We start from the raw sequence: 10167 nt of genomic DNA, 5'->3' as shown, positions 1-10167 counted from the left end.
GATCTTCATATAGATTATTTATATTATTGTTTTTTGTTGAAAAAAAAGAAACTCAAAGGAGTGAAAATAACTTATTCCTCTTTATAAAAAAAAAAATTAATAATAATAAATAAATAACTTATTCCAAATAAATTTACTATAACTATAAGTTATAGTAAATTTACTATGGTTTAATACGACTATGATTTTAGTTAGTTGAAGTTGTACTACTGTTGTGACTGATTATAGATTTGACACAGAAAAAGAAACAAATGTTGTAGACACTATGCATCTCGAAATTAAATAGAGGAACACACCGATACAATAGGCGAGTAAAGATTGAATTCGATGAATATGTTCAGGCTATACTTACTGAGAAAAAATTTCTTTTATGAGAATTTCCTTCAATGACAAATTATTTTCATTAATGGTGAAGCCTTACTTCGGCTAACATCTTTATAACTTCTTCATGATCGTCTCATTACTTTATAGGACCCTGTTCCAATATAAAATATGGGTCCTTATAACGTTAAGATTCTCAATATATAATCGTGTTTTCAACCGAAGCAAATAAAAAGTTTGTTTTATGGTTGTAATTCTTCTCTTCTAGAACCAATAAGAAAAACAAGTATCTATATTGGAGTTTTCAAAATTTTTTGCCCTTTTGAACTTTTAGGCCCTGATCGATTGCACATGTTCAAACACCCTCTAAGACGCCCCTGAACTTCTTAAATCAAGTAAAATAATAGGGACACATAAGATAATTAAATTAGATCCATAACGATATTTCAAACTTCGCTAAAGGTAATGTTGGGTGCAAACGATATATATTAATGTCAAGGCAAACACGTATACTATGTTGTTAGGAACGATTAAGTGAGTCCTAACAAGATTTGATAACCTCAAGTTATCAAATTTACTGACAATAAACGGATTATAGTAAAAAATACGATGAAAACTAGCAAAACAACGTAATTATACGAGAATATAACGAGATTATATGTAATCAAAGTGATTACTTTAATCATCGACCAACCAAAGAGTATTCTTATTGATAAAATTCATAGGTAGAATTTGCAGGTTACATATGGGGTATTTATACCATAAAACGAGTTAGAATCGCAATACAACGGAGAGTCAAATGTCGAATCAAATTCTGCCCACCTATACCACTTTAAGCGTTCGCGAAAGTTTGCCTTGGAGGGAGCTCGTGATCTCGAGATGGGCATCGAGCATATAATCCAGTCCCAAGAGAAAATTTCCTTCTCGCGAATTTAGCTTGTTGAACCATTTTTTACTTTGCTTAACTCCCTTAGTACTACAAAAATCTCTCACTCGAAGAGACGTTAAACAACATCCAACTTTAACCTATTTTCATCCCACAACAACAACCTGACCCGCTAATTACACCTCCTTTAGATACCGCCGGAATGGCACACGAATAACGTCGCACTTCACTCGTTAACTCACGAGCAAATGAAGTCTTTTGACACAAAAAACCGCCGAGCTATAATTCGATCTTTCGTTAGTAGCTTGGGTCCAAGATGTACTCTTTGGATACGACACCTATCTCCTTAATTTAGGAGATATCGGGTCGTTTGAGCCCGACCCGACCCAATCGCCCCCATTGACGAAGCAACCCACCCGTACACAATATCATCCACCCAATTTACCTTTCCAACAAAGAATAAATCGTCGGGTATAACGAACGCATGAACGTTACCGATTAAGACCGTACACAAGAACGCTTTCGCACACTTAATCGTCCACTTTACATCATTTTTTTCACTGTTGGAACACCGACCCATACGTTCACACAATTTTCAATAAACGGGATTTTTCACCCGGAGCCAACACACATTGTACGGATGTATCATTAACTGTGACTCCTAGAAAAACCTCTTGTTCATCTTCTTCAATCGATCGTAACAAAGTTGACATTGGAAAAGATCTACCCGAAGTAACGAAGACTCTAGTGTACCTAATTCGACCCGAATTTTCACAAGTTTTAACTTCACTTGAGCTCCCACTCAAAAAAGACCCATCACCAATCTCATAACGCATTAACACAATAGGATTTTTAGCACTTACAAAACCACCTAGCCATTCCTCAGAAGGAACATCAACCATGTACATGGTTTCAGTTTTATACCCTTAAAAAATAACATAATCTCTTTAAAACACTACCCACATTTGATCCCCAAAGAGAACATGATACATATCATCATCTAATTGCCCAACCGAGATCAATCTACTCTTGAGCTTTGAAATGAACCTCACATTCCTCAAGATTCAAGCACAATCCAAATGTCGGACCACAAGATACAGCAATACCCGCAACATCAAGAGTACTCCATTCGTAACTCGAACCTGACTTGAATAATGACCAACTTGTTGAAAATTCCAACACACAATATTCTTGCTCCTTGATGGACTCCTTGACCTAGCTTTTCCTCGAACACTTAGAACCGAACCCGAACTCCCTCTTGAACCTTTACTACGAATACCTTTGCTAAGAATCAAATCACGGATTCCTTCAAAAGGGAGCTTAGTAGTTCTAGATAAACCACTAAAAGCCGTCACCGTATCAGCCCAACTATCGGTCAATGAAGATAGCAAAAACAATGCCTTAAGCTCATCATTGAATTTAATACTTACCGATTTCAACGACTTAAAATTGAATTAAACTCATTAACATGATCCTCCGCTGAGGAACCATCCATCATCCTAGCATTCACCAATTGCCGAATCAAGAAAAATTTGTTCAAAGCTGATGGATTTACATACATGTTCGATAACGCCGTAATCAATCTCGCAGTTGTGGCTTCACCCACAATGTTGTAAGCAACGTTCTTAGCCAGAGAAAGTCGAACAACCCCTAGGGCTTGCCTATCCAATAAATCTCACTCTCCTTGCCCCATCTCTTCCGGTTTAACACTCGTTAAGGTAAACGAAGCTTCTTATTGGTTTAAGATCCAATGTTAATATTCAAATGTTAATCTAGATTTTGATGATGACAATAATCGTAAGCAATGACAAGTAATGTCTAAGTAAAAACGCAAGTTCATAAACTTACTTTTTTTATAGCAAATGACCAAACCACACAATGATAAAACAAGAAGAAGGTTGTTTTAATCAAAGCATGCATGCGACAATTATTATACGATGAAAACTACGATGAAAAAATACGATGAAAACTAGCAAAATAACGTAATTATACGAGAATATAACGAGATTATATGTAATCAAAGTGATTACTTTAATCATCAGCCAACCAAAGAGTATTCTTATTGATAAAATTCATAGGTAGAATTTACAGGTTACATATGGGGGTATTTATACCATAAAATGAGTTAGAATCGCAATACAACGGAGAGTCAAATGTCGAATCAAATTCTGCCCACCTATACCTCTTTAAGCGTTCGCGAAAGTTTGCCTTGGAGGGAGCTCGTGATCTCGAGATGGGCATCGAGCATATAATCCAGTCCCAAGAGAAAATTTCCTTCTCGCGAATTTAGCTTGTTGAACCATTTTTTACTTTGCTTAACTCCCTTAGTACTCCAACAATCTCTCACTCGAAGAGACGTTAAACAACATCCAACTTTAACCTGTTTTCATCCCACAACAACAACCTGACCCGCTAATTACACCTCCTTTAGATACCGCCGGATTGGCACCCGAATAACGTCGCACTTCACTCGTTAACTCACGAGCAAATGAAGTCTTTTGACACAAAAAACCGCCGAACTATAATTCGATCTTTCGTTAGTAGCTTGGGTCCAAGAACTACTCTTTGGATATGACACCTATCTCCTTAATTTAGGAGATATCGGGTCATTTGAGCCTGACCCGACCCAATCGCCCCCATTGACGAAGCAACCCACCCGTACACAATATCATCCACCCAATTTACCTTTCCAACAAAGAATAAATCGTCAGGTATAACGAAAGCATGGACATTACCGATTAAGACCTTACACAAGAACGCTTTCGCACACTTAATCGTCCACTTTACATCATTTTTTTTCACTGTTGGAACACCGACCCATACGTTCACACAATTTCCGATAAACGAGATTTTTCACCCGGTGCCAACACATATTGTACGAATGTATCATTAACTGTGACTCCTAGAAAAACCTCTTGTTCATCTTCTTCGATAGATCGTAACAAAGTTGACATTGGAGAAGATCTACCCGAAGAAACGAAGACTCTAGTGTACCTAATTCGACCCGAATTTTCACTAGTTTTAACTTCACTTGAGCTCCCACTCAAAAAAGACCCATCAACAATCTCATAACGCATTAACACAATAGGATTTTTAGCACTTACAAAACCACCTAGCCATTCCTCGGAAGGAACATCAACCATGTACATGGTTTTAGTTTTGTACCCTTAAACAATAACATAATCTCTTTAAAACACTACCCACATTTGATCCCCAAAGAGAAAATGATACATATCATCATCCAATTGCCCAACCGAGATCAATCTACTCTCGAGCTTTGGAATGAACCTCACATTCCTCAAGATTCAAGCACAATCCAAATGTCGGACCACAAGATACAGCAATACCCGCAACATCAAGAGTACTCCATTCGTAACTCGAACCTTACTTGAATAATGACCAACTTGTTGAAAATTCCAACACACAACACTCTTGCTCCTTGATGGACTCCTTGACCTAGCTTTTCCTCGAACACTTAGAACCGAACCCGAACTCCCTCTTGAACCTTTGCTACAAATACCTTCGCTAAGAATCAAATCACGGATTCCTTCAAAAGGGAGCTTAGTAGTTCAAGATAAACCACTAAAAGCCGTAACCGTACCAGCCCAACTATCGGGCAATGAAGATAGCAAAAACAATGACTTAAGCTCATCATCGAATTTAATACTAACTGATTTCAACGACTTAAAATTGAATTAAACTCATTAACATGATCCTCCGCCGAGGAACCATCCATCATCCTAGCATTCACTAATTGCCGAATCAAGAAAAATTTGTTCAAAGCTGATGGATTTACATACATGTTCGATAATGCCGCAATCAATCTCGCAGTTGTGGCTTCACCCACAATGTTGTAAGCAACGTTCTTAGCCAGAGAAAGTCGAACAACCCCTAGGGCTTTCCTATCAAATAAATCTCACTCTCCTTGCCCCATCTCTTCCGGTATAACTCTCTTTAAGGTAAACGAAGCTTCTTATTGGTTTAAGATCCAATGTTAATATTCAAATGTTAATCTAGATTTTGATGATGACAATAATCGTAAGCAATGACAAGTAATGTCTAAGTAAAAATGCAAGTTCATAAACTTACTTCTTTTATAGCAAATGACCAAACCACACAATGATAAAACAAGAAGAAGGTTGTTTTAATCAAAGCATGCATACGACAATTATTACGGTGGGACCGTTGGATAAACCGTCTATGCTTTGTATACATACGGTCAACATCACGGCTAAGCCATATATCGACCATATTTTTAACTGATTAAAACACAACTTTCAAATCTAATGATCAGTAATGGTTTGACACTATTAATGGTTTAAACTCAATCTAATGCATAATTACATGAGTTTTCAAAAAGTAATTAACGAGGTTCAACTACTTTCAGATTTGAAGATAATTATCACGACTAGTCAAACTGATGACTTATAACTAAACATCTTAAGAACACATAAGTTTTTGATGACTTTTGTATTATTAGAATCTATCTAGACATCTTAAGAAATGTCATCAAGTCTCAATTAGGAGAAGCTCCTTCTTAAACATGAGTTGTAAATTATTGTACACTTATACATTATGTGTTTAGCTATTAAGTGCAATGTGTTTAGATATTATTAGTTGCTTAGGAATTTCCATACTTAACTAATATGCTACTAGACATTGCCATGATTATCTACTATGTGCATAAATGATTAACATGATTAGTTGCAATGTGCTTAGACATTGCCATGATTAGTTACTATAAAACTGCATCATGTTTAGGAACTAACATGATTAACTACCATGTAACTAAATATTTATTTAGCATGCTTAGTTAATATGTCTAGCATGATTGTTACAAGTATACATGCTTAAATGAATACTTATTCCAAGATCAAATCACACGATTATATACTCAAAATATTTATTGTTTTGACAACTTGTAACAATCTTAAATCATGTCCTTATTGATTTATAAAAATCATATGATGTCAAGTAAAGTACTTGACTAAGGACATGGGAAACCCAACATAAAACCATACATCCTTAATTATCTAATACCTTTAGAACATGATTTTATCATACATATATATTCATCTAAGTGTACTAATCAACATGTTTATATGATTACATACTTAAGTGATTTGAAACAACAAGCTAATTACATGTTTATATGATTACATACTTAAGTGATTTGAAACAGCAAGCTAATTGTATGCTACTTACTAAGCTAAATCATACAGACTTACATTTTAATTAACTTTAAACATGATTTATGCTTAAGGACTAAATGATCAATGCATGCTATTTTCTTTACACTTAAAACGATCAATATATGTTACCTGCTTAGTCACTTGAACAAACTAATGAATGTTGGTTTAAGTGAATAATCTTATGCCTAATCCGTAGTCATTTGCATATGCATTTAATACTGTTGTACTCATTGCATAAATGACTTGTACATTTTAATAAGGTAAGAATATAAGATCATGTGTGTGCTTAGGCTTAAGGTAAACGATTTAAAACTCATAACCGTTTGGTTGTAAAATCGAGTTTATGATTCTAGCAAAAGTTTCTTTGTCAACCTACAACCTACGGCTACATTGACCAAGGTTTGTCTCATAGTTTGGAAGTGTTTTAACACTAAGCTTAGTTGGGATTAATGATGGAATGCCAAAAAACTAAGACTTGCCCAAAGTGTTTGTGACAAGTCACTTTCATAAAGCTAAGTCCAAGATTATTCAAACACTTTAAGCCTAAAGTTCTTGTCTGGGCTATTGCACACTTTCTGCAGGCAACACCAATCCAACACATTTATATGAGAAGAAATGTTGCTCAAACGGCTACCTCATTTAGACTGTTGCCAACGGTCATAGTCACATTCGATAGTAGATATGACCGTTACTCATCTGTAAAGCTCAGCTCTTCAACTATAAAAGGAAAATAAATCAAAGCTTGATGATAAGGCTGTTGGCCCAATCCCTCAAGAACATCATTCAAATTCAGTGAAGATCACATTGTGCTTCAAGTCATATCCAAAGATATGTGATTAGTTAGAGGGACACGGTATCTTCTACTGAAAATAGAGTCAATGTAAACTGAGCAACTAATTCTTATCATTAGCTAGTTCCCATTGTAAGACGCTTCTTTAAACGTGTTAAAGAAGTGGCATATGACATTACTTGTATTATTCTTGTAATGTATGTGTGTGCTTCTAACTTGGGGTTATCAAGGTAGTGACTTTTGTAATTGTAACAAAAATACCATCTTCCCAAGATAACTAATTTCCTTAAAGGGACTTGGGAAATCGATTGTTCATTTGGTGGGAACAATCCGCATCTTATGTTTGAGATGTGAGTTATCAAAGTAAGATTTGTTAGAACCCTAGAAATTGCATAGATAGTGTGCCAAGTCTTAGAGTGGTGGGATATGACGAGGGCTATAAATACCCTACCAAGGCATCCTTAGAAGTGAGCAATCACACACATAGCCAAAGAACTTAAACGAGTTCAAGAGAGTTGTGGAAAAGTCAATATTGACTAATTGACTTTTCCTCTCTAGATTCATACATTAGTTCATACGATATTCATATATTCATATGATATTCATGTATCTTGGGTCGTACAATTGGTATCAGGGCGGGTGCTAAATCTCTTCTAGTCCTGATCCATATTAAATATCGTGTTTGTGTGTGTGTATCTTCATCCAACCATCAACCAATCTTCAAACTTCCTTCATACTCGTATTCGAATCTTTATCGTATCTTCATACATATCTTCGAATATTCATCCGAAACTTTGAATCTTCATATCTTCGAACCTAAAATTACCGAATCCAAAATTCATAACCAAACCAAATTTCATCTAAATTTGTCCGAATCTCTCATAAAAAATACAAAAATTACAAAATTCATTTTCTATTTTCCAAAAACTGAAATAGAAAATTAAAAATAAAAACAAATCAAGTCAGAATCTGAGAACAGTACACACACGTGATCTATATCCGAATATTAACATTCTCTATCCTAAATATCAAACATCGATCTCTCTTTCTCATCAGATACATACAAACATCAATCTCATCTATTTCTCTATGATAAAAACATAAGATTTGGATATCACTCCCTCTATCATCAACTAAACATCAGACATCGATCTCTTTTATCCTTCATCTTCAACAAAGACATCAAAAATTTTCACATAACAAATTCAAATCACAACTTCACAACAACAATTTCATATTATTTCAGATTCTATATTTCACAAATCACAAAAACAAAATATTCAGATTCATGATTGTTTATTACATAGTATCTGTATGAATTGAAAATTGATACTCCTTCCTAATCATCTTCTCTCTCATCACAAATAAACAATCAGATTCAATCCTAAATCCATCGAACCTTCTATTGGGAAGTTATCCCACATCGGCCATGGGACAAAACAAATGTATGCATTTAAGTGTAAAGGGAAGTCCTTCTATCACCAATTGGTTTTAGAAAAGGATGGACTCTTGGACTTATGTGTTGTGTATGTTGTTAGACTATATGATTTATCAATTCTGTCATGGTATCAGAGCTTAGGTGGACGGTTTGTTCTACAGCGAGCCCGAGTCAGGCCCTCATGTGTGTGCCACCATCGCTACAAAGAGATTGAGTCAGGCATTCTTCTTGCCGCCATATCTACAACCGTTCCACGCCTTGATGTGAGGGGGCGTATTGGGAAGTTATCCCACATCGGCCATGGGACAAAACAAATGTATGCATTTAAGTGTAAGGGGAAGTCCCTCTATCACCAATTGGTTTTAGAAAAGGATGGACTCTTGGACTTATGTGTTGTGTATGTTGTTAGACTATACGATTTATCAATTCTGTCACCTTCATCTTCTCACGACAACAATATTACATCAGATCTTAATCGACATCGTTCATAATCATATTCATCTTCTATCTCATTCATCATTCAATATCAATTAACTTCAACAAAGTCGTGGCGAATTAGTTCAAGTTCTTCATTCGTCTTCATCGTGTATCGATTTTGGACTATAGAACAAACGGATTATTCATAGATCAAATTGATCTCATATTCAGGTTCCTTATCGATCAATCGCGCTTCGTAAAGCATATAATCATGTTGCAAAACATCACCGTGATTTAAATTCTCAAAGTCTTTTAAGAGATTTTTGGTCAAAGTTTTTATTAGCCTGGATCTTAGATACACAGGTGATAAAAACTAACGTCGAGCAATCATTTGATGATTTTAAGCAGTTTTGATTCAAATATCATCAGCTGAAGCTATCCAGAATTTGAGTTTGATCTTCAAGCTTTTATGAAGAATATCGACTATGTTCATCATCAAATTCGAAGTTTCTGAATTGTTTATGCTTATGTTAATGATCGACAAAGATTAAGTATGGTTGATTTGCTACATATTTCTTCAAGGAATCATAGCTTGAAAGTGACTCAATTAACAATTTCGATTTCAAGTTCTTATGCATATGAAGCTGATGTTCTTCACTGATTTTTTAGTTTTGCTTTTGTTTTGATTCTGAATCCTTCACAAAAAGTTTTAATCGCCGCATAGGGAAGCACATGGAAGTGATTTCGGGATCGAATTCCTTCTAATTGAAATCGGTGTTCATCACATTGAATCATATTCTGATGAGGTTGAAGAATTAGATTCGGATATCATATTGAATTTACACAGTTGATTTTCCTGATTCGGACTTCTACTTATTAAACTTTGTTTGTCCAAATTATCCAAGCCCAATTACTTATCTGAATTAAGCTTGTCCTATTTTCTCTTATTTCCTGTTACTTTAAATTCCTTACTTGGCCATCCGAATCACTAAAGCCCAACAAAGTAACAGAATCTGTGAGAGAATCTGATACATTGACAGAATCTGACACATCAGAATCTGACACTTTTCACTTTCAGTCCCTCTCAGGATCTACTATTTTGCAAGGGTGGTCGTTGTCCGAA

The sequence above is a fragment of the Rutidosis leptorrhynchoides genome, chromosome 7 (assembly GCF_046630445.1).
Source record: "Rutidosis leptorrhynchoides isolate AG116_Rl617_1_P2 chromosome 7, CSIRO_AGI_Rlap_v1, whole genome shotgun sequence".
Lineage (NCBI taxonomy): Eukaryota > Viridiplantae > Streptophyta > Magnoliopsida > Asterales > Asteraceae > Rutidosis > Rutidosis leptorrhynchoides.
Note: the sequence above shows the minus strand (reverse complement) of the source record.